This window comes from Ixodes scapularis, unplaced genomic scaffold (genome assembly GCF_016920785.2).
Source record: "Ixodes scapularis isolate PalLabHiFi unplaced genomic scaffold, ASM1692078v2 PGA_scaffold4__175_contigs__length_147842914, whole genome shotgun sequence".
In the NCBI taxonomy this organism is placed as follows: domain Eukaryota; kingdom Metazoa; phylum Arthropoda; class Arachnida; order Ixodida; family Ixodidae; genus Ixodes; species Ixodes scapularis.
In genome coordinates, this window is record NW_024609879.1 from 80,665,589 (window position 1) to 80,692,433 (window position 26,845).

At 47.7% G+C, this 26,845-nt stretch overlaps 1 pseudogene; it reads right to left on the reverse strand.

Moving 5' to 3' along the window:
* LOC120848082 overlaps nt 1-20,765 on the reverse strand; it is a 42,988-nt pseudogene extending 22,223 nt beyond the window's left edge.
* Between the last annotated feature and the right edge of the window lie 6,080 nt (nt 20,766-26,845).

Below are 26,845 nucleotides of genomic sequence, written 5' to 3' on the forward strand. Positions count from 1 at the left end.
TCTGATATATATCTACACACACAGCGGAAAAGTACTCCCCTGGACGTGTAAACCGTTGTCCCAGGGCGGACACCCCAAATGGTGTTCGTTTTACACGCGAGGCTTGGTGTATTTCGTTTGCACCCGAGGTCTCGTGTAAAACGAACATCTTTGAACGTGTACTTCGTTCCGCCATCACACGTCTAGGGGTGTTTTTTTACAAGGGCGGCCGTTTGGCGTTAGGCGGGATCTACGAGCGAGGCTCAGCGCTTTACACGGCTTTTCGCCGCAGCGAAAGCGTAGTTTGCACGTGTTCATTTGTGGTCATCCATACGCGCTAAACCACCGCAGGCACTCACCCCCAAGCGCCGACGCCGTATCCATTACGGCGATTAGGCGACAGTAGGAGCGACCATCGACTGTATCCAGCTGCAGGTTTCCCCATCGAGCAGGGCTCGTTCGCGTGGCGGTTCAGCCGATCTCCGAGGCTTATGCTGGTTGCATTTTCACTGACACCGGGTATTGTCCACAGGATGAATCTTTTCGCGACCACTGACATGAACTTTATTGAAAAAGCCAGTTTGCCGTGAGCGACGACGGGTCGCTCCGACACCGACCCGACCTGACCGGCGTTTCCGACGTCCCGCTCACCTTTTTACCGCGAGCAGAGTTGTACGCGACGTTTCGACGTATCTACTCTGTGATGTTATAGGTTCAGGTCAAACCGCCGAAGGAGGAATTCAGTCACACCGTGAGGTTTGATCAAGATATATATATATTAAAAAAAAATTAACAAAAAATAAGAAACGTTCTAGCTATACACAAATATACAGGTCAGAAATTCTCTCACTTTCAGTCCGTCCTTGTGTGGCTGAAGGTCTTGGTGCTGTCTTGATTTCAGCAGCGCTTGGTTGTTGGTGCGTGTTGTTCTTTGTTGATCGTCTGGGATGCTCTGCTCCGGGACACCGCCGAAGTCGTTCCCCGTGATGTTCCTTGGGTGTTCCTTGAGGCTGGTCTGGGATGTTCTGCTCCGGGACACCGCCGAAGTCGATAATCTTTCCCACCAGCGGCTACTTCAGATCACTGCCGAATGCCTCGTTCATGCCGGATGTTGCCGCTTTGGTTGCACACCGCCAAGCTGATGTTTCACCCGACAGTAGCACCCTCGGGACGTTGCCGGGTGTGCTTCCACTTGGTCGGGTTACCGCCGAACAAGAACCGCTCTTCTTCCTCTTTTTCGCTCCCTTCTCCTCCGGCCTGCTCCCTCGACGTTTTCCTCTTCTACTCCATTTTTTTCTGTTGTAGCACGACATACTCATATCTTGTCTGTACGAAAATTTTGCGGCTTTCCGGGTACGAAACGGCTACTGAAACAGCCAGCGAACGACGACGAACGACGAACTGAACGCCAGCGCCATTTAAATACGCGGTTACTTTTATACTAGACTGTACCTATAGTGGTGTGGTTCCTTACACACTAAATGGACTATGCACAAATATAGCCAACATGAAATTGGGCGGCTGCTTGCGCCACCTAGTGAGTATGCAGAAAACTACAAAAATGAAAGGGATTTTGGCATTTCTGGAACTGCAACGCTCGAGCGGACGGCGACATACCAACAGATACAGCACAGCACATACCACAACATCGATATACATACACAGGCACAAACAACGAACAGAGGCCCTGACAACCCGACACCCCTAATCAATTATAGCAGTGACCCGCTCGGTATATATAGCAGACTTTTTGTTTTAGACGGAGGTCCGGTGACCCCCACCGTATTTTACATGAGCGTAACGATAATACAGAATTATTACTTATATAGTACAGTGACATCAGTATAATTTGGGGAGGTACACATTTCTCTTAGTCTAGATTATGGCTAAAAGACACCCTGTATTTAGTAATATTGTTTCGAGCTAGCCAAAATGTAGCGAAATCTGGTTTCGTGTTCGGAAGTTCGAGCGCTCAATGCTGTAATGCGCTAGCGAAGTGTGTGCTTGCTACTGTCAAACCATACTCCGTTGTATGACGCTCTCAAAGCGGCTGGCTGCTGCCCCAGTCTTGGTTTAGGGTTTGATTTACACGCGCTCTCGTGGAAATGAGATGTTAGGTGAAAGTATGCGCGCTCGAGTCGATATCCTTGACAGCGTGAAGTATAAACCGCATGTAAGCGATTTTGCGAGCAACGAGACAAGCGACGGCGACCCGCTTCACTGACGCTCGGTCACTGGCGCGTTGAGGCAAGCCGCATGAAAGCGGAACGATGTTTTCTAGAAATCCAAAAACCGAGTGACGCGACGAGCGATAGCAAAAAAACCTTTGTCATTCGTCGCTGACTCTCGTCGCTGTCGCCGTCGCTCGCTAAATCGCTTATATGCAGTTCAACCTTTATACTCATGCTAGTGCCGACTTGCATTACCCGCTGGGCCAAAGCAAGCGATAAGGATATTCAAATATGTCACAACAGTGGCGTGCATTCGCCAAGAAAACATATATCTCAAATTCCTGCAGTTTGACATCGGGATCCGGTACTTGTTCTGTTGTCACCTTGGCGACACGGTCACTACAGAGAAACTAGTCAGTTTGTTTTATCAGAAATTATGAAAACCTTATCTAGCCATTGTTAGCCGAAGCACTCTGGCATTTGATATAAACAGTTTAGAATAAGATGACCACAATCGGTAACTTAATTTTCCGAGAATATAAAAAAATGAGAAAACAATGCATGTTTAAAGTTTGTTTCAAATAAAAAAGCTGAAAAAGGAGCCTTCAGTCGCACTGTCACGTAAATACTTTGGAAAAAAAAAATCTATTAAGAAGCAGGTTTTGAAATTTCGAATTTGCTTTGTCAACTTTCCACTTACTTTATGCTTACTTGCAGATTGTATCCTGACAAATTTAGGCACAATTGTATAAAAAGTAACAGTCAATATAAAATGTATAGCTTAAATAAATTCACATTTGTTCGATAATGTTCAAGCTTAAATATGACAGTTTTAAATTTCACATTTATTATTACAAGTGATTTAATTACATGCTGGGGGGCTTGATGCTTGCTGTGCCCCCCCCCCCCTTTTTTTAGATATATATTTCATTTTATTTCATTTTCATTTTATTCACTCCAAGGGCGTCCGATGGACGCATTACATGAGGGGAAATTCAAAACAAATGACAATCCTGTATATTTGCTGGTTAGTTGTTGTAAACCTTTTAATGTTGTGTTATTTCTTTGTTGTTGTATGTGTGAATGCATATGTTGTACCCCACTCCTACTTGGGCCTTCAATGGCCTGTAGTATTCTCTAAATAAAATTGAAAAAAAAAGTGAGCAGTAAAAATCTGGAAGACAAAGGCAAACACAGAGCCGTGCAAAGAGGCATTCAGTATATGAAACAGATAGAGATATGGGCCTGTGGCGGTACATCGGTTCAGCCTCCACAACGCCTAAAGACGGCAGTGTGGCAATATTACGAACCAGCGCACAGGTAGACAGCTACCCAAAATCCAAACACAAATAATACATCAGCGCTGTGCGAGTGTATATTTTTGTGTATTTGGATTTTGAGTAACTGTCTAACTGTGCGCTGGTTCGTAATTATTCCTTACCATCTCGCCATATTTGCCGTATTAATAATGTTGCAAAACACTTAGATCAAATATAATGCTAATGACTGCCGTGTATACAAGCAAGCTACTCGTCGGAACGAGCTCGACGGTACGAAAATGAAGAAAATGTTTTCACAGTTAAACTCAGAGTCTGTTGCACCATTTCTTCCGTTCTCAAGATCGAAAGTGCTACAATTTGGTGATCTGGACATGATGATAGACTCCGAGCATTTGCTATCCAGGGGAATGTTCTTCGTGGCCAAGAGCACGGCAACGGCTCTGCCTCTTCGGGCGAAAATGCAGTAGGCGTATCTTCAACTTTCACAGCCTCCACGTCTGCATTGCCTCCGCCACCGCCTCTGCTCTGTCGCATCTAGCGCTGGCATCTCTCAGCAATGGGCTGCCACCACCTTGCTCGCCCCACCGGCTCGGCAAGTGAATATTCATCGACATTTCCACACTGTTCACAAGGCATGTTGCTAGCCGACCAGGGTCTCCTCATCGTTGCCACGTCAGGCATTCGCTCTCAGTTCGGTTCCTCATCTTAGGGGATGTTGCATCGGCCCCGCAGTCGGCCGGCATACCCCTTTCAGTTTGAGTATGTACACTCCCAACTGACCGAGCCGGACTTAAAGCACGACAGGGTCGATTTCCCCCCTGTCTGCTGCCTCATTTCCTGACCTCGGCGTTGACTACCATACACGCCTTCCGAACGCTCTCTTTCCTGCTCTCTAGTATGTCATCCAGCTTGCGGTACATGTCAACAGCAACAACACCTCTCTGGAGCCGCAATCACTTCAACGGAATCGTGCCATTCCTCACAGTCTGCAGAGCTGACGGCGACAGCTCTGCGGCGGTCTATCGGTTCAGCCTCGGCACCGCCAAAGATGACAATGCTACTCATACTCATTGCCACGAGCTCAACGACATGAGTATAAACAGAATGTTTTTATTGCTCGGAGTCGGTCGCAGCATTTCTTCCGTCCTGAACATCGTATACGCTATAGATAGTAAGCAAGAGACACACTTCAGATGAAAAGAACAAATGCTCAGATCACATATGCCGCGGGTGTCCAACATTATCTATCATTTCGGCAGTGGCATATATTTATTTAAAAGTGCGCCGATGATAACACCTGCAGATTTGGCAACAATACCGAGATTACAATGCTTGTTACCCTTTTAGCAAGAAAGAGTTGTCCATTATAAAATACGAAAGAAATAAAAAATACCGGAAACAATACAAGGTACAAATCTGCAGAACAGGCTTCCGGATCCAACTACTTCGTCGTAAAGTGGTTAGTTGGGCGAGTTGGTAATAATTGAACATGGTCAAAATTGCGCACAAATATATTTGTGCGCAATTTTAAGCATACTTCGTCGTACTGGAGTCTGTTACAGTAATAACAGCTTTGGATGGGCTGTGAGGACAATATTCGCACTGAACTGGGTGCCTTGGTGACTATCACCAGTGTTGTGGAGTTGCCACTCCAAAGGTGGTGCGATTCCGTACTTCCGCGACCCTGGGATCGAATCCAAACAAAATGGTGGCAGCACTGATATGGAATGGGAATGAAATTAGTAGCTGCATTTTACCCAGAATAGAGTACGAATGAAATAGGCTTTGTTCTAATGCGAGCTGCGTCGATGCGGTCAAAGGGGCTTTTGAAACGGCATCATTGCACTTAGGTAACATACGGTTTGGTTATCTGACTGCTTATGTTCCTTCGAGGATGAAAGTGGTAACCCCAGTGAAGCAACCCAAACTGTAGAGTTGTAGGCGGACAAGGTGTCGTTCCTGGTGCTGTGAGATGCAACCATAAGTCTGTTGGGACCATGTGTGATTACAGCACCAGTCGCAGGCCACCAGGGCCCGTTTGCTCGAAGCTGGTTAACTAACCGCGGTTAACCGGATTTCCCTACGAGGGGGAATTTTAGGTCACGTGACCTGCAGAGTAGGGACGCGGAGTCAAATAGTACCTAGCATCAGACAATATAGCTGCTACGGCTGCTCGTCACGCTTGGGAACATTTATTTTTACGAAGATGCGTCCTCCTCGTGCCACGAAAGGAACATTTCAACACAGAGTCTACAGTCGGAGTCGATGGCAGCTCGGCCACCGCCGGACGGCGGGCGTGCTGTGGGAGCAGGGCTACGCTTGACTGGTCACGTTAAGTTCGAGTTCACGCATCGCCCTCTGAAGTGGACCTGTTTCAATGAATACTACGTACAGTCAGCGGGACCTTCAAAATATATTACCTACGTGAGTGCCACGATGTTTCACGATGAAGTTATGAGATCGTACCGCTATCGAAATGTCATGTAAGTAGATCTTGCGTTTTAATCAACGTCCAGCTTTCTTTTTTTCACTTTTGAAACTTACCTTGAGCCGCAATCGCATGGTAGTGAAACAAATCTCTCCGAAAAACTTCCTCCAATCTCGGAGTCTGGTTTATAGTACAGTTCACCGTGTATTGTATTTGCAGCGCATCCACAACACAGACGACCCCCTTGCAGCGGGAGACGGTTCAACGAAGGCAAGATCTAGACTAAAAACTTTCCTCGGAAGCAAATATCCGTTACCTCAATATAAACTGCCGGCACGGATGGCGGACTTGTACAACTGGGAAATAAACAAAGCTTCTATCATGAAAAAGTGTCCATGTTTTCTCTTGCGCTTGTCTTTCGTCAATTTATTTTGTTTTGGAACAACTAGATGTTTTGTTAGGTTTATAAGGAGAGGCACAATTACGTAGCAGACTATCACAACCAATCTGAAATCGAAAATGAGTCGGGCGACATCAAGCATCAGCATGAAACGGCAAAGAAATTGGACATGGGATGAACAATTACAACTAATTCGGGTAGTGGGGAAGCGAAAATATCAAATTATGGGGAAGTTCGGTGCTGCGATCGCGACCCAAACAGAAATAGAGGCATGGGCTGTTTGCGCACTCCAGACCAATTACAGCAGTGTTCAAAGAACCTTTTAAAGAAGACCAGATTGTTGTACAGCTTATACAAGAAGCACGTACAGCGCACGGGTAAGTTTATTGTGTTCTTAAGTTAAAAAAATTGCATTGCTTTAGTGATAATATATTGACAATCAGACCTAGAAACGCGCATGTGGACATTTGTATACTCGTGCACCTTTGCCCTCTGCTGGGAGTCGACTTGTCATCTTCTAAGAACAGCAGTAAAAGCAGTGTTACAGCATCAGAAGACCATTTATTGCAGTTTATCTACAAGCTCTGCACAGGCTGTCTGGAACTCGTAAAACCGTTCTATGGAGGACCCAAAACTTTGGGCACAATATTAACACACATTTTTAGAGCACAATGGTCCAGGCCAACCGAGGCCGACAGGCCAAACTGTAAGAAAGCAAAAATTGCGTGATTACATAGTCAACAGTTTCAGCAATGTGATGTCACAGTTACTGAATGTTTAAATGAATGGCTTCATGCAGTATTTGTTTATTTTGATTTTCCCATGAAAGTTTCATTTACATACTTGGTTGAACAGTGAATCCCACCTCCTTTGTTTTTGCTCATGACTCGAGTAAGTAGTAGACGAGACGAAATTACTATGCCTTAATTTATAGGTCCTAGGCTAAACCCTCATGTCTTGACGCCCCTCGTCGAAGCCGTCCTCGAGACGATCGGCGAGGACTTTTCCAATCTGTGCGGGTTTGGTTGCCACCATAGGTGACACGGAAGAGTAGGTGACTGGTTTCTAGACCCGATTGTGTGACGAGTAAATGGTGCTAAGGAACCGGTCATAGTAAAGCAGAACTGTCGCTCCAGGCCAAGCTCTAAAAGACGAGGACAAATGTTGATAACAAGATGGGCATGTTGCCATTTGAATAGCATTACTGCCGAGTACTTTTATATAAAGACCAGAGGCCAGATTCCCGAAACATTCTTACGGCAAAAAAAGTTAGTAGATTTATCTTGCAACAAAGTTACAAACTTTTGAGTATTCCCGAAGCAAAATGTTTTTAAGTTTTGCGCACATTTTGACGAAATCTGTAACTTGCGCAAAACTTGCGAACATTTTGCTTCGGGAATAATCAAAAGTTTGTAACTTTCTCGTAAGATAAATTTACAAGGTCTTTTGTCGTAAGAAAGTCTCGGGAAATCTGGCTTCAGTTTTATTTCGACCACAAAAGTTCAAAGGCGGGTCGAAGTATAAGTCGCGAAACCGTCTTCCAGAGTACACTCCAAGATTTTACAAGACAAAGCGCTACCACATTTCTCATTATTTTCAGCAAGGCTGAAAGAGTTTTACCGAAGCTACAAATTTATGAAATAGGACGGCACGCAATGGTAAAATCAGGAGGTAAAGCTGATTACCATAATCTAATCAAAATTAAATGCAACAAAGTGGCAATGGCTTTTTTATGCTAACTTAACAGGTTTTCAATCTGTAAATTGAAAGATCACACACAGCACAACCATCCTGTTGCTAGTTTTACCAACTTAGGAAAATTGGCCCAAACACTACCTTCATCCCAGTTGTGAAGTTAACGACTCCCATGATGGTAACCTGTGCGAGTAAAATCAATGCCAGTGAAACTATGTGCTGTAATGTTCGAAGTTGTCCTATCAATGCGCACAGTGCAACGAGATTTGACTGGAAATGTGACCACTAATTTTATGAACTGTTAATCACATAACTACACAGCTGCATTCGAACCTTTAGCAGTGAAAGTGTATGAACACGTGCCTGCAAATGCTCTTCACAACCAATGAATGAATTTGGAGTTTTCTGGCGCAGCAGCAACATAGGCCATAGTGCGCCAAACACAGGGTAAGGAAATATCACAAGGCTAAATGTTTATTATTGCAGTGGATCAAAATATCAAATATTACTTAAAGAAAACTGTAGTTTAAAGTCGATGTAAAATATTAAACATTTCTAAAAAGTTAAAAACTTGTCTGTACGGAGTAACGGGCTCGTCTCCAAGCAAAAGTGCCAAGTGGAAAGGTATTTGTTTTGTGAAAAAGATAGAAAAGTAGGAGCGGCGTTCGTTATTAAATTGTGGGCATACTAAAAGGATGTGAAGTACACTTAAAGTTTCTGAGCAGTAGTCAAACATCCGTGGGTCGTCGTTTCTTAGAAGGTAGCTGTGAGTCAGGTGTGTGTGGCCTATCCTCAGTCGACATAAGATGACCTCATAGAACCTTTCTCGATGTCTGGCGCTGCGCTATTCACTCAAATCAGGGAGAGGACGAAGAAGAAGTGTTTCGAAGACGGTTGCGTTTTTCAAGCTCGCTCCCTTGAATTTACATTTTTACTCTTATCAGTCGGTCTGAATAGTTGGAACTCCAGATAACCTTCGTAAGTTGACTGCTCCTGTCCACGGTGTGGTCTCCCGCGCCGGGCATTTTCCCGGTGCACGGTAATCGACCTGGCTATGTCTTCCGGGCCACCCTCTCAACACTCGAGTCATCACGTCTCCACCGATCAGTATAGTCTGTCTTCCTCCATCTGTGGCAGCTCAACCGCTGAATCAGAAGACAAGGACTCGCCGATGAATACCGCTGAGGACATCACTCCAGGTCAGCAATGTGCCACAACCTCTTCGCGTCGAGTCATTGTACCAACCAGTGACATAGAGCTTTCTGACTTTGACGAACCAGAATGGAAAGATGCCAAGACAAGAAAAAAGCGGAAAAAGACTAGCCTTAATTCGAGCCTAAGTGCTGAGACAGTCTGCAGTGCTGCAGTAGTGCCTGAAGGGCTTACTGTCGTATTCACGCCATTAGAGGAGGGCCACGTGATTACGTCCCTTAGTAGCCTAAAACTGTTCCTTGCTCTAGAGAAGATGTTCCCTGAATGTATCTCGGAAATTAGGTTCAACAACCGCCTGAATCTCATTGCCGTTGACGTAAGGAACGGACAGACGACCCGTGGGCTGCTACGATGCACGATGCTCTGTGGAATCAAAGTCAGAGCGTATGAGCCTCTCCCCAGACATTGCGCCACAGGTGTAATCAGGGACGTAGACACCACGCTGACTAACGAAGAAATCGCCAGCAACCTAAGGTCCCCTGAAAACAGAGTTGCTCGTCTTCGACGACTAGGCAAAAGCTCAGCGATCAAGATCTCCTTCTGTGGATCGACGTTGCCAAGCTACGTTTACCTCGGTCATGTCCGGCATGCAGTTTCACAATTCCAAGAGAATCCACTTCAATGCCGCAAGTGTTGCCGCTATGGACATCGAGAGACAACCTGCAAGCGCAGCCCAGTGTGCAAACGCTGCAGCGGCACGCATGAGGACAGAGACTCCTGCTCTGCTCAAGAAAAGTGCATTAACTGCGGCGACGCACACTCGGCTACATCACCATCCTGTTCAAAATGGCGGCAGGAAAAAAAGGCAAAAAATTACTCCAGACAACACGGAGTCGATTTCCGCACTGCCAGAACTGCACTTCATGAATCCGGATGGCCGGAGCTGCCTAGAAAAAGCGAAGGGCCTTCTTCAACTGCGCAGGACACTTTGGCTACCATAACAGAGAACCAGGTGCCAGAGAGGCCTACATACGCTGCACTAACTAAGGTTCCAAAAAGTAACAAAATAGAGGCCCCTCCGACTAAGGAAGGGCCTATTTCACCTGACCTAATCCAACTCGAAAATCCGACAACGTCAGGAAACACACCCGCCGATCCAAGAAAGTGAAGAACACCGAAGCGTAAGACTCCGTCTGTTTCAACTGACACAGCTCCAAGCAAGGGGTGGATTCCGAAGCTTCAAACAGCAGCAAACATAATCTGCAAGCTTTTGGAATCTATTGACGCAGAATGGGCCCGCAGCATACTCACAATTCTTCAAATGGCCCTTCCCCTTATTAGATCATTGTAAATGGCAACTGCCGCGCCACATTCCTCTTCAGAACTCACTGTGTGGCAGTGGAATTGCCGTAGCCTCCGAAAAAAGCGCGGCAGCCTCATACAGTATTTTCAATCGCACGCTCCCCCACCTGACATCATCTTTCTACAAGAACCTCGCTCCCTTCCTAATCTTCCTGGATATGTGACACATGTGGCACATAACGATCCCAAACAGGACCACCTTGTGGCCACCCTAGTCAAACGTGTTCACACCGTGGTAGACTTTACTTTAGACAACCAGGCCGTTCCTCATGTCCTACTTGAACTCCTTCCCGCCTCCCCACGCAAGCGTAACACCCAACCTCTCCGCCTACTCAATGTCTATAGCCGCCCCCAAGACCGCTACGCACGGTTTGATACGCTGTTTGAAGCCGCACGGCGCAAGGATTGCGCAACATTCATTGCAGGCGACTTCAACGCTCCTCATCCCACTTGGGGCTACCCTCGCGACACACCTAAGGGGCGCAAGCTACACACTTTGATCCAACAGCACAATCTCACTCTACTTACTGATCCATCGACACCTACACGTCTTGGCACCAGCGTTGCACGGGACACGTGTCCTGACCTCACCCTGTACCGAGGCACAAAACCCTGCACCTGGCACAACCTTGAAGAGCAGCTCGGCAGTGACCATTCCATTCTTGTCACCCATATCAACACCAAAGACTTCGCGGGTGAGGCACGCAAAATCCGCATCACGGACTGGCCTGCCTTCCGCGCATCTTCCTCTTCTACCTTGCCCGACACACTCACGGATTGGGTGCAGACACTGCAAACCCGGCTAGACCGACACACGCGCACCCTTACCACCACTCCCGATGCGCCGGATATAGACTCCCACCTTCTTCACCTATGGGAAGCGCACCGCGGTCTAACCAAGCGGTGGCGACGTCAACGACACAACCGGAAGCTCAAACTACGCATTGCACAACTCACTGTAGATGCTGCTACCTATGCTGCCAACCTCACTGGTCAAAACTGGAATACGCTCTGCGACAAGCTCAATGGTACGCTCGGTACTGCACGAACATGGTCCCTACTCCGTCATCTAATACAACCAGGCCAAGCCAAATCGGACAGGGCCAAGGGCATATACAAACTTCTCCAGGCCACTAACCTAACAGACTCCGAATGCCTCACACAGCTACGACAGCGTTACCTTCCCCCTCCTGACACCCCACGCTATGCGGACTACACGGGTCTCCCCAACAATCTTCCTTATCTTAACGCGCCCATCACGGACATTGAGATTCGCGCTGCACTCACCGACATTCGCCGCAACACATCCCCTGGTCCTGACAAGATTCGCTACTTTCTCCTGTACAACCTCTCTGATTCCGACACCACTCAACTTACTACGTACTTGAATGAGGTGTGGGAGTCAGGTACCCTTCCCAAGGAATGGAAGGAAGCCACAGTCGTTCTGATTCCTAAGCCTGGCAAACCCCTCTCCTTGGAGAACCTGCGCCCGATTTCCCTTACTTCATGTCTGGGCAAACTGCTCGAGAAGGTCCTTCAGCTTCGCCTACACAAATTTTTTGCCGACACCTCCGCCCTTCCCCACACCCTCTATGGATACCGTAGTGGTATTTCTACTCAGGATGTACTGCTCCGCCTCAAACACGAAGTTCTAGACGCTCCACGCACTGCTCAATATCGCGCTGTCCTTGCCACAGATCTTAAAGGAGCCTTCGACAACCTGTCCCACGACCTGGTCCTTGAACAGTTGGCAGCCACTGGCTGCGGAGCGAAGGTGTACAATTACATCCGCAATTTCCTCCGCGACAGGTCTGCCAGCCTCGTTCTTGGTCACCTTCGCTCCCCCTCCACTCCGGTGGCAAACCGAGGTACTCCGCAAGGCTCTGTACTCTCTCCCCTCCTGTTTAACCTTGCTATGCGTGGTCTCCCTCCCCTTCTGGATGAGATCTCAGATGTCAGACATGCAATTTATGCAGATGACATTACTGTCTGGGTAACGAGAGGCTCCCTCGGACAAATAGAGACTCAGCTACAACAAGCCGCTACTACCATCGAGCAATATGCCCGGCGTGGGGGCCTCACATGTTCCCCCACTAAGTCGGAGTTACTAGTCGTGACAAAACACGCTCGCGGACAAACCGATCTTCCCTTCACCATCACACTAGATGACAAACCCGTCCCGCGCAAATCGGCCATACGGGTGCTTGGCTTCACGTTGCAGTCCAACGCTAAGGCAACACAAACCCTTCACCAACTCACTACCCAGTGCAACCAAATCATGCACATGCTACGCCGCGTCTTTAACCGCCGAAATGGCCTTAAAGAGGCAGATGCCTTGCGCCTTGTCCAGGCCTTGATTCATACACGTCTACTCTACCACCTACCGTACCACAACCTCACCCAGACCGAACACAAACGTATGTCTACCCTACTACGGAAGGCGCAGAAACTGGCGCTCGGTCTCCCCGTTCGCACAGCCACCGTTTGCCTAGAGCGGCTTGGTGTGACCAACACCCTGGAGGAACTTATAGAAGCGCATGAGGCTGCCCAGTTGATGCGCTTGCGCTCGACGGCTCAAGGGCAGAGTCTCCTTGCCACCCTTGGTTTCCCACCCTGTCCTGCTTCCTTTAGCGCTGCGGGTCTCTCCCCCGCTGCTCGCGCCAAACTCATTGTGGCTCCTATTCCCCGCCATATGCATCCTACCCGTCACTCGGCCCGGCGTGACCATCGCTCGCGCTACCTCCGACGCGCGTATAGTGAAGGCTGCGATACCGTTCGTGCCCTCTTTACGGACGCCAGTCCGCAGGATGCACGTGGGGGGATCACAGTCGTCATGAGCAGTGATCTCAGGCTGGTCCACGCTGCCACGGAACGTGGTCTCACCGACGTGTCGCTCCTGGAGGAGCGTGCGGTTGCCAGGGCGATCCTTTCCACCTCCACTCTTTCCTCTTCCACGCCAACTCACATTCTGACCGACTCCCAGACGGCCTGTCGCCACTTCCTTTACAACACCCTACATCCCTTCACTGCGTCCCTACTCGACTCTTTCCTATCCTCCACCTCCCACACTTTCCGGTTAGTCTGGGTGCCTGGGCACGCAGACATCCCTGGTAATGAGTGCGCACATGCGCTCGCCCGAGAACTCTCAAACCGGGCACCTGGGGAAGACTCTGCTACCATCCGACCAGCCCCTTTTTCATACTCAACTCACCTAGCTGAGCTACGCCTTGCTCGACAACATTATCCTCCTCCTCGGCCTTCCCTTACTCGCAGACAGGGCGTCCTATGGCGTCAGCTCCAAACCAACAGCTTCCCGACGCCCCTTTTCTACTCATAAGTGTACCCCTCCCGCGGTCCGCCTGAGTGCCCGCACTGCGGCGATCGTCCTACCCTTCTCCATATGGTCTGGCAATGCCAAGCCATTCCCTCTGTCTCGCCTCTTCCCAACCCCTCCCCCACCTCCTGGGAGGAGCGGCTGACCGATGACACGGCCACCGGCCAGCAATGGCTGATTGACCGTGCCGAGTCGGTGGCCGCCACGTATGGGGCCCCGGACTAGGGGCTCCGACTGGGTGTACTAACACCCATACCTGCAATAAAGTTTATTCATTCATTCATTCATTCACTCAAAACAGGTTTAACTTTATATAGCTTATTGTGAGGGTCAGAGTCCCACTTTATTTGCCAAGAATCTTTGATTTTATTTCGTCGCCTGGTTCTATAGTCTGTCGCTGGGAGGGTTTGAATTTCAATGGACCTGTTTACACATGTACCTGCGGCTCGGTCGGCTTACTCATTGCCGTGCATTCCTATATGGCTAGGAACCCAGCAAAAGTGAATAGTGATGTTTTGCTCTATAGCATTCATTAATTTAACACGAAGCAGACAAACCAGGGGATGCTTCCAGGATCTTGCAGAGTTAAGGGCAAGGAGGGAACTGAGCGAGTCTGTAAATATCACAGATAATCTGTATTTTTGTTTGATTATTTCATCTACAATCACTAAGAGTCCATGAAGCTCAGCTGTAAACACAGATGCATTGGCATTAATTCGAATAACACGTTGGTAGGACTGCCCAACCGCAGCACAGCCAGCATAGCCAGCTCCTTTCGTCCCATCAGTAAAAAAACTTTTGTCCGTCTCGTAACGACTAGCAATCTCAAAAAAATTCTTGTTTTATAACATTAGCGGCGGCCACTTTCTTGTTGTATTTTGTCAAAGAGAGGTTGCATGTTATAGTTAGGCCATCCCAAGGAGCAAGTCTTTGTTCAGTTTCCATGACAGAACAAGATATGTCAAAACTGTAAGTCGCTGCAGCATCCTTCACACGAAGTGCAAAGGGACGCGTTACGGATGGCTTGTTTTGAAAGGTCTGCTCATATTTTATGCTTTCAATCAAAGAAAAATTTGGGTGCTGTGGGAGAGTACGGAGTCTTAAATAGTACTGCGTGCTAAGGTAAAATCTACGTTTGTCAAGCGACCACTCATTTGACTCGGCATACAAGCTGGGCACGGGGGACGTTCGAAAGGCTCCGGTTGCCAGTCTGATTCCCTGGTGATGGATTGGGTCTAACATTTTAAGTGTAGAGGGTTCGGCAGAACCATAAGCAATACTTCCATAATCCAAAACTGAGCGAACACAGGCCCTGTAGATTCGCAAAAGGCAAACACGGTCGGAACCCCAAGAACGGTGTGCAAGGACCTTCAGAAGATTCCACTTTCGCTGACATTTTAATCTTAGTTCCTTTATATGTGGGCCAAAAGTTAATTTACTATCGAATACTAGGCCTAAAAACTTATGCTCTGATTTAACCGGAATGGGTGTACCTTTAATATACAATGATGGCTCAGGAGACATTCCTCGTTTTCGAGAAAAACAAACAGCTACAGTCTTCTCGGCAGAAAACCGGAAGCCATTCTGGTCAGCCCACCTACTCATCCTGTTCACCGTAAGTTGAACTTGTCGCTCACGAATGGCTAAGTTACATGAAGAAAAACAAACCTGGACATCGTCGACGTAAAGAGAATGAGAGATTGTGGGCGGAATTACTTGAAATAGAGAATTTATCTTTATAATAAACAAATTGACGCTTAAGACACAGCCCTGCGGCACGCCATTCTCCTTGGGGAAAGGGTCGGAGATTGTAGCTCCCAGGCGTACCTGAAAGCTATGATCCTGCAGAAAGTCAGCAATGCAGTTGAACATTCTGCCTTTTATGTCCATAGAGATAAGGTCCTGGACTATGCCGTAACGCCAGGCGGTGTCGTAAGCTTTTTCAAGGTCGAAAAATACAGACAGACAAAACTGCTTATTTATGAAAGCCTCGCGGATTGTCGTCTCAAGACGTACCAGGTGGTCAACAGTAGACCTGAAAGTGCGGAAACCACACTGGAAATTGCTTAGTAGGTTCTTTTCTTCTAGTATGTAGATTAGCCTGTTGTTAACCAGCCGCTCAAGAGTTTTCCCCAAACAGCTAGTAAGGGCAATTGGCCTGTAGCTCGTGGCTTTACTTCTGTCCTTTCCTTGTTTTAAGATGGGGACGACAATAGCCTGTTTCCAGGTGCTAGGAAACTTTCCTTTCGCCCAGATGATGTTAAAAAACTGGAGGAGAATAACTAGAAATGTTTCAGGTAGATGAGAAAGCATGCTAGGGTGAATTGCATCAAGCCCAGGGGATGTAGGCTTTGCAGCAGCAAGGGCTCGACGAAGCTCGACGAGGGAGAAAGGACAATTGTATTTTTCAGTGCAATCTTCCGATCTACGAATTGGAATTCTCTCGCGCTTGGAGTTAAACTGCAGAAACTCTGCAGTGTAGTATTCAGAACTATAGACTTGTGCAAAGCGTCTACCAAGTGCGTTGGCTTGTTCATATAATGATGAAAATGCTTCTCCCTTCTCGTCTAACAGCAAGGGGATTGAGAAAGGATGGTAGTCACCATCCATTCTACCTACCCTGTCCCAGACAATCTTCGCTGGCGTGAAACTATTAATAGAAGATGCATACGAGCAAAAGGATATCTTTTTGGCCCGTTTCCTAATATAGCGGGCTTTTGCACGTAATTGCTTAAATGCCAAGAGGTTTCTGGAAGTAGGATACCTCCTAAATCTTGCCCAAGAACAGTTTTGGTGGTTTCGGGATTCTTTGCACTCGTTATCCCACCATGGTTTTGGACGTCTTGGCAGCTTGCCGGATGTCTGTGGGATGGACAGGCGGGCTGCCTCAACAATTGCTGTTGTTATTAGAGCATTTTTTTCGCCCACGGAGGCTGCTTGCGAAAGATTCAGAGAGGAAGGGATATTTGACTGAAAAAGGTCCCAATCTGCTGAACAGATCTTCCAACGGGGGGAACGACAAGTCAGCCTGGGCAGGACTTCCGATTGAGTAAGATACACCGGAAAATGATCGCTTCCATAAGGGTTATCCAATACATTCCAAATAAAATCTGTAAAAAGTGCAGCTGAACAAATAGTGAGGTCAATGCAAGAAAAGGAGTGATTAGCAGAACTAAAATATGTTGGCTCTCCTGTATTTAGTACACATACCTCTCCGAGATATAAAAACCGCGCCACAACAGAACCTCGAGTGTCAGTTCGGACACTGCCCCAGAGGGGGTTGTGTGCATTAAAATCACCCATTAAAATAAAAGGTTCAGGTAGCTGATCGACTAAAGCTTCGAGTTGGGCGAGTTCCAGGGCAAATGAGGGGGGGATGTAAATGGAGCAAATTGTAATAAGGCGTTGCTGTAGCAACCTCACCGCCACAGCCTCAGAGGCGTGTCTAGAGGGACCACACAGGCAGGAGTGCCATTGTCTACAACAATAGCAACTCCACCGGAAGCGCCAGAGGTAGTCACGCGGTCCTTCCTGTAGACTTGATATGATCTAAGAAAGTTGCTGTTGGAAGGTTTGAGGTAAGTTTCTTGCAGGCAAAATGCAGAGGGTTCATGCCTCTGCAGCAAGAGCTTCACATCATCTAAATTACAGAAAAAACCTCTGCAGTTCCACTGCATAATGCAAGCCATATTTTAAAAAGGGCGAAATCTAAAAAGCTAAAAACTTAAAAATGATGGAACGCTTAAGTACGTACAGACAAGGAATATATTTTCAGGTCTTAAAATCAATCTTCATACGTGGAGTGTTTTTCTTTTTAGTGGAACCCTTCTGCTCACTGGTGGATCCACCAGTGCCAGGAAGGGAACACTCCGACCCCGACATGGACCTGTCCTCGTCGGACTTGAGCCCACTTTGATCCATTGGCTCGTCAGTGGTTGTCACCAAAGGCTGACCCTTGGATGCCGCTGGCTTGGTTGGCAGGCCAGGGTTCCTCTGGGTACCAGAAGGGTGGAGTGCCATACCCCGTCCTTTGGGAGGCAGGGCAGTGGGAGGAGCAAGGGTCGCCAAGCCCTGCTCCTTACTGGGTGTGGCACGCCCACATCTTTCCTAGAGCTCGGGGGCGGTTTTTGCCGCACTACTCCCGAGGTGGAGGGGGACCCGGACGGGACACGCAGGTCACCCGAAGATGTCTGCGTCCCCGTGGACACCATTGGCCGTGCAGGTCCCCTGTGCACAGCCTCTGCATATGAGCCACGTGAGGCAAACAAGACACGCTTCTTTGCCTCGTGCTATGGAATGTTCTCTTGGACCTTCAACGTATCTCTTTTTCTTGCTTCCAGAGAGAACAAGACCGAGGGTATGCAGCGTGCTTCCCTTCGCAATTAGTGCACTTTGGATCGTTCTCACAGTGATCTGCGAGATGCTCTTTGCTAGAGCACCTCGCACACGTGTCAGATCCGCGGCAGTTCCGCGAGCCGTGGCCGAAACGCTGGCACTTGAAGCAGCGCAGCGGGTTCGGTACGTATGGCCGAACGCGGCAATGCAGGTAACCTGCCTTGACAGCTGGTGAAAGGGTGGTCATTGCAAAGGTCAGTACGATGTGTTTTGTCTTGTGTTCCACGCCGTCACGTCGAAGTGTGATGCGCCGTGCGGCGATCACACCCTGGCTGGAGAGGCCCTCAACAATTTCCGTTTCTGGAGTTTCTAACAGGTCTTCTTCAGAAATTACGCCTTGTACTGTATTCAGTGTGCGGTGGGGGGTTACGGTGACTTTGGAATCGGAGACTGAGTTCAATGCTAGTAGAGCATCACTCTGGATCTTAGTGTGAACCTCTACGAGGAGGTCACCTGATATCATCTTCTTAGCCTGAAAAGTCTTTCCCACAACGCCCTCTACAGTTTTCGCGACAAGAAAAGGGGACAGTTTACTTAGTGGTTTCTCAGTCTCTGAGTGCAGAACCAAAAACTTTGGATACTGCGGAGTAGCTACTAATGGAACTTCAAGTGTACGTGCTTCGGTGCGGACTCTTTTCGGAGCCCGATCGAGGAAGGTTTTGGTTTGCAGACCCATAAAGATGGGAAAGAAAGTTCAGTGCCCAGGTGTACCGCCCACCACGGAGCCCAACAAGGGGGTAGGTAATGTGCTATAGCAAGAAAGGCTTGGCTGACACAATTACACTACCGGTGCTGCCCGAGCACTATACCCTAGTGTGGTTGCAGGGACAGGTCCTGTTTCCACTCAAGGTTGGCCCTTGCCGCCTAAGAAGGTGAAAAAGGAAGGAAGAGAATGTAGAAGAAAAGAGAAAGAGGTGGGAGGAAAAGTAAAAGAAGGAAGAAGAGGGTAGAAGAGGCGACTGACTAAATTATCCTGGTCGGGCCAAGCCAGGACACCCGTCTACGAGAAGCAGAGGCCGAAGCGGTGTATTGCCTCGCCCGGGGGGCCCCGAAGGGTCCAAGTATATCCCGGGCTCAGCTCAACCACCAGGGTCCCCTTTTCCCCGGACACGGGTACGCCACGCACAGCCAGACGTGGGTGGGCGAACCCACATGGCTCGGGGTTCGTAGTGACGCCACTCACCGAGCACCTACTAAAGTAGGTGCCCCCTGCGTGCGGGTATGGTGGCCCACGTGGCTGGGGTCCGTGGTGACGCTACTCACTAAGCACCTAGCACCTAAGGTGCAGGCGCCCCCTGCGGGGCTCGGGGTACGTGGAGACGCCACTCTCCAAACACCTGCTTCCACAGGTGCCCCCTGCGGGGTCTTCACAACCAAATGCGCATTTTCCACACGATGTATTGGGCAATTGTGCAAGAAGTAACGACACTGTACTCCGACCTCAAGCCTGCATGTCAGTATATAAACCAACTTAGCGAGCAAACTTTGTCCTCTGCACCAACACGTATGAATGTATTTTGGCACAGCATCGACATCTTTATCAGGGTTACAAACTATGCACAGTGTGTTCTCTTTGCCTGTACTGACAAGAACAAAACCTGACCACTTTTTGCACATGCATTTGTCGCAGCTCCAGGGGAATAGATCCACAAACCTGGTCCCTCTGGGAGCGGAAGTGCTGCACGAGAGTCTGCTACATGAGGCGGTGCAGCGGGCTCCAACGAATGTGCCGTACAGCTGACGTTGGTGCCGGGAGGTTTCGCAGCGGTTCCTGCAGGAGACAGAGAGGCAGCAGCATCTGGAGGGAGCGAATCTCCTGCTGGAGAAGGAGTGCACAGAAGGGGTTAAGCAAGCTGCCACAGCAATGATCGCAGCAGCAACTGCTGCAGAGGAGTTCTACCATCAGTCAAAAAATTACTAGAGGACCAAAAAACTTTAAAAAAATTTTAATTGGACTGGAAACACAGCGTGCAGAATTGCAAATCAAATTGTTAAAAAAACTATTAGGAGATGAGTAAACGTTGACATATTATGCTGTTCTTAATTTGCAATTTGAATGTATTTGTTTACATATGACAAACCCAACACAGCTGCTGAGAAATAAAATTCATTTTACTTGCAACTGTCAATAGATTTCTGGATTCAGTTCTGCTATACCCCGTCTCGTCCTACGATGAACTAAAATGCCCAATGCTACAGGCCGCCGGGTACAATCACGAGCCTGTTTGAAACCATGTGGTATATTTGCTATAGGCCCTAGTCCTTCATCGGGTGAGATGAAATATAACTAAAGCATGTACAGCGTATTAAAAATTTTATATATCATTATTGTATCACAGAGGATAAGTTCTAAAAGGCAATGTTTGACGACTTTACATCATTGGGAGTACCTTGCCAGCACAGTGCACTGGCACTCAAGATCATGCGAAGCAGCATGCGCAATATATTGGTATACTTACGCTCAACCGATGAACTGGCTAATGATGGCTTACCGAGCCTCATTGCTTTCGTCACGACCCGCTGCCACGGGCTCGACGGGAACCTCTTCGGGGAGGACAGTCTTTGGCATGCTGCAAGGGTATGTAGGTTGTAATAAAACTGCAATTTATAATTCAGATAAAAAGCAAAGCACTTGTCATTTGATTATCAACATAAATTACATTTTATCTGTAGAACTTCATAGCAAAAAAGGCACGTGAACGAAACTTAAAACCAATCCCGCCGAACTCATTCAGGTTCTTCCTGAGATCCCATCCACTGCTCCTGTCAATTTAGTTCTAATCTACTCACACCTATAGAAAATTGATAGCTAAACAAATGAGTTGGCATAAATAAATAAACATACAAAAGAGCACATATAAATGTTCTTGCAATACCGAAGTATCCTTACTAAATCTGGAATTCGAAAAAGGTACCGCTAGGATCTCACAATCTATCATATTTACGAGCTGATGTTGTATTCAGGAATTGTGTTGCGTCTCGCTTTGGGGGAGTGCTTCCCGCTTACCATTGAGGTGCGCTGCGGCGAAGCAGGACATGCAAAATCGCGATGCCTACTCCGTGGTGTTTGCTTCTTTGCAGTACACCAGACCGCGGTGAAAAGCGCACTCAACGACACTAGCTAACCCTCCAGAATAAACAGACGACTAAAATGAAAATTATTACGAAACTTCCAGATACTGTCTGTCATTCATACAAAATGTGATTGAATAGTACGGTATTTGAGACGATAATCAAAAGTTTTGAAAACCTGAACACTTGCGTAAGCATATCATAACGGTCCGGCCGGGCAGCGAGGCCCGAGCTATTATATTTTCAGTATTATTAAAGTGACATTAAGTTTTGGCAGTATGTTCGAGCAAATTCTTCACATTTTGGTTAAATGTAGCAGAAGGTTGCAGGGTAATCAGTTTGGGGCAAATGGCGCAGCAATCGCATCACTGATATAATGAAAATGTTCTTCGCAAAAACCTGCAAGGAAAATGCAGTTTGAGATAAGCAGTATTTAAGAGGATATGTTTGAATATGTCTGTACTCAAATTGTCCAAAAACAAGACCTGCATAAGCCAATGTGTATTTTTTATTTCACATCCAAAGCATTGCTTTTTCTTCTAAGAATTGCATTACATTTAGGCATTTCTTACAACTGCTATCTTTTTAAAAGTATGAACTCCTAGTAAAAACTTGTAGGTTAATAAACCCAGTCATACAGCACCAGCAGGAAGGATATGTTTCAGAGAAGTTCTAACTTCTATTCTGAAGTTCAAACAGAAAAGAGCGAATGAAATAGAATAATTAATGTGACATATAGAGTTAGCTGACAAATAATTGAACCTTAGAATAAACAATACAGGCTATGGCAGTAGGTTATAGCCAGTAGTATAAATAAGGTGGAGTAGAGAAACGCCTTCCTTTCCTTGCTTCTGAGCAGCCGTAGCCTTCTATGCAAGAACATAAAAATGGTAACAAATGTAAAGCGCAGGCACAACCATATAGAAAAGTTTAGGTGCCTCAAGGTGCCAAAACTCTGAAGCGTCGAACAAGGACCCATAGCCTGGCTTTACCGTTCCACGATTCTCCTCGTTTTGCTATGCGACGCATTGTAGGCGACCTCCGCTGCTGATGACGGAGAGAAGGGCGTCATCAGCCATGGCTTGCCAGGTGTAGCCGCTATTTCCAAGCAATAGACCATCTTAAACGCCATCGGCCAGCTTGCCTGACACCGAGCCCTCTGTGAATATTCTAGAATCGTGGGTGCTTCCAGGCATCAACAGCACCCGCGACCGAAGGAAGCCCACCGACCTCAAAGAAGGCCTGTTGCAAGGCATGACCCTCAGCTTCACCTGGTCACCTGCATTGTAGATGAATTTGAGTCAGTCTGTAGCACTATGACATTAACAGCGATGGTTTTGTTGTTACGATCACATGCTTAAATATAACACAGCTATCATTCATCTTCATCAATACCGAGCAATAAAAACCTTGTCCGCACAATGACAGTACTCAGTAGCCGCAAGACTAGCTCAGCGGCACCAAGTGCATAGTTGGGAGTGTAGAAACCAGGCTGTTTATAAATATCTGCACTCCTACTTCATTTGTAGTTTCGTTGCATTTGCACCTGCACCAATAATAGGTACTAAGGGAGTCATTTTGTACACTCCTGTTGGTTCGTGTAATTTTACTGCTCAGTTCACTGGTCTGCATGTCACGCTCATAACTAAAAAACAAATATCGAATGCTGAAGCAACACTATTAATGTTCCTTCAGGGCGGTACCAGTATACGGGGGGATCCATACGCTGGCAGATATTCATGCTAGCAAGTCTACAGCTTAAGAAACAAAAACTGAAGTGTCATTGCACAGGTGGTGCGCCGTAAATAAATTGGAGAATAGGTGTGCTGAGAAGACCACTTTTAACGAACTCAGGTATTCACGCACCAAAATGTTTATACAAACGGTTTTTGCAATAATGGTGATTGCTCATCGAGCAATCTAGGCCCAGGCTTCCTTCTTGGAAAACTGGCATGCACATGCGCCTAGTATGGGTACGCGCCAGGAGATGCTCCAAACCACTTACACTTTGAAGTCTCGGGCACGACGTGACAAGGCCAGAGTCACCGCCTCACAGTCCGCGAAGCAGTGGAGACATGCACGGGGATGTAGTCCCCTGCGGTGATGAGGAAGTTCTCCGTGGCGTAGAACTACAGGGCGACAACGACCTGCTGCATGCTCTGCAGAGAGGGCGCGGCTGCGGAGGCGTCGGCCGCTCCAAGTCCGGGCGCAGTGCGTCGGCGAGGAACACAATACCCGGCGACCGAATCGAAAGCGCTCCTGCAGTTCGTCCTTGTCGAACCCCTCCAAAGGGTTCAAGCGGTCACGAAACACAAGCTGCCGTCCCCTCATCACAACAGCGTATTGGGCGAACACGCGCTCTCTTCGATGTCGGCGTCGCGTCACAGTCGACATTGCATCCCTTATCTTCGCCAATCCGACCGCAAATCAGTTGTCAGTCAGTCGGCGGGCGAGTCGGCGGGTCGGTTGGGCAAACGGCAGAGAAGACAAACAGTGAAAATCAGCTGATAATGAAAACGCGGAAAACGTGCGTTGCAAGATACGAGAACAAAACAACAAATCTATAAAAACAGTTGCCAGATCCGAAATCAACGCTATAAACTTATGCTGTGTTTGGCAAAACAATAGATGCATCAACATATTTATGATTTTTTAAAGTATATATATATATATATATATATATATATATATATATTATACATAAAAAGAAACACTGCGATAATATGTCGGTTTTATGTTTTTTAATAAAGACAAAACTAGCGAAAAAGTTTCTTAAAAGGCTATTTGTTTGCTTCAACCGGCAGGTGGCGGGAGCTACCGCATAATAATAAAACACGGAGAAATTGTGCATCGAGTTTTTGTCGAACGCGGCTAGGTACTCGGAGGTACCTAGGTAGGGAAACGCGGTTAACTTTTAACCGCGGTTAGAGTTAACCAGCTTCGAGCAGACGGGCCCAGGCAGGGACAATGTCACACCGCCCGCATTTCGTTAATACACGCGACTCCTCACTTACTATGTATCTCGTAAAAGTGAAGGACATATACGGATCTTTTGTGGAGAAGATGGGTGACTTAAAGTTTTCCTCTCTGTTAGGTGGCTTTTACGCTTGGTGGTGCGATCGATATCTGCAGTGCCCCCCTACCGATTGCCACTACCGCTATGTGCCACCGCCGGTCAACTTAGTAAAATCAATGATTTCGGGGTGGGTTTTGCATAATTTTGCAGTTGTCTACGCGTTTCACAACGCCAGCTTTATGCTGACGTTATTTTTCGGTAACTTAGTACTAGCTGTCAAGTGCCATTTTTCACAATCGGGAAATATTGAGAGGAATGGAATGGAGCAGTTCAGCCATTCCAGGGGTGGGCATGGGCCCAGTTTTTCCTTTCCAGGAGTTCGAAGGAATGAAATTAGTCTTAGAAAATCCAATTCTCTGGAATTTAGTTGGATGGAATGGGGAATCTTTCTTTTGTTTGCATGCCTAGAATGTTTGAGATAACTCAAGAATCTTGTTTGTTCGAGCTCGGAACCTTCTAGATAACTACGCGCTTACAAAAAGAGCTTGCATGGCTTCTCGAGTCAGTCGTCCTTCCGCCGCCGTCAAAGTATGTGCGGTCTTTGTTCCTTTATGTTTCTCGGCACAAGTTCACTGCAATAAACATTGATTTTAAGTTTTATTATTCAAGTTTGTTTTTGGTCGTAACATAATGGTGGATGTGCAGGGTAACGCAATCTATGCCCATGAAGCAAACCATCTTTGAACACAATAACTCTGAAGACAACGATTGTGAAGACGACGTCCTTGAAAACATCCGAGGACGACTCCAACTGTGACATCAACGACGACCTCAACTATGGCCTAGGAAACGACCAGGACAATGAACTTGACAAAGCACCTGGCTACCACACTTAGACGAACTCATGATGACGACTTCTACGCCGATGATGAAACGAGCGACTCCAAAGACTACGGCCTCGACGACAAACAGTCTTCAACCTTGATGACGAGACTGATGACGACACTGATGATGACCCAGGCGACAACTCGAACAATGAAATGGAAGACGATCCCGACTGCGGCTTTGACAGCGACCCAAGGACAATCCGGACGATGACTTCAACGACAACCATGACTACAACCTTGACGATGACCTTGATGATGAACCCGATGCCAATACCTGCGACAAGTGTGAAATCAACCACGAAGACGAACAGGATGACGACGCTTAGGTTGTCACTCAACGAACGGAGGAAGTTTGCCAGCTCGGTCGCATTTTGATGCAAGCCACATCTTCCTGACGATGACTGGTACAATCTTTGTCGCCACGACGCCCAGTTTCAGCCTGGCTACCAAGTGTGAATCTAAACACCAATTCATCGTCACAGCAAGCAACTGTTAAAGTGGTGCTTCGACCCCAAGGTTATTCGCTACATGAGACCTAAGTTGCAAGTCGTTGGCCAATGGCACATAAACATTGTCACGCTGCGCTCTGCGACCCGAAGGTGATCCACGTATTCCGGCTCAACTGAACTAGGTATGCTCGATAGGACTCTGAAAATCTGCTATTTACGTGACTTTGTATGTTGACCTAGTCTTGTTTAAAGGGCAACTCCACTCAAAAAGTCGACCCTATTGAAATGACTGATATCGCTTTAGGGGGTCAAAATACGGTCATACCCAAAATATCACGTCAAACCGACGCCATATTACCGAATAAAACTAATATTAAACATTTTCTCCCGGCTCGGTCAGCGGCCCGAAAGCGGGTGAGCAACGCTGGCACCGGGTGAGCTAGTGAAGCAACACAGGGCAATGACGTAGGTTTAGTCCTACGTTCTCGTACGGACGCCGCGGACGCTTCGTTTCCCGTGGCATTCTGCGATCCAGCTGACGGAAGAGGTGCTTACCACGTTACCCTGTGTTCTCCTATTTTTATTAGCGTCCAGGCAGCTCATTTAACCCCAGCATTGCTTCCGCGACAAAGCGGAAGAGAGCGAAGGGGTGCTGCTCGCTCACGCGCGTGTCGTGGAGCCAGGGACACACGCCGGACTCGCGTTGGGCAATGTGGAGCACAACTTGTAGTGCTGTGGGTTGCACCAACAATCCGTTGCGGAACCCGAAGCTGCGGTTCCACCATTTCCCGAGAGACCGGAAGAGGCACAAGGTGTGGGTCGGTGCCGTTCGCCGGATACATACTTCGGAAGACCGTCGACTCCGAGCTCCAACGCGAAGCTCTGCTCCCAGCACTTTACGTCAGACACCTACACACAGGATCTGCGGCCGCTGACTGTTGCGGGTTTATCCACGAAACACGCGTCTTTGAAGAAGGATGCGGTGCCGTCGCTGTTCGCGTACCGTCCGCCCGCTGCTCCAGCACGATCGGCCGGACGCAGCGAATCGCGGCAGACCTAACTAGCGTGCACATAAAGGCACCTTAGCTTTAACAACTTAGACCACTTGTGGATACATCTGTCCATCTATCTCCCATTATTTATTTTTCTCTCGGTCCGCGAGCAAGAAACAAATACAGTCACGCTGCGCCGGCTCTGACCGCGTCATATTTATAGCAGTCGGATT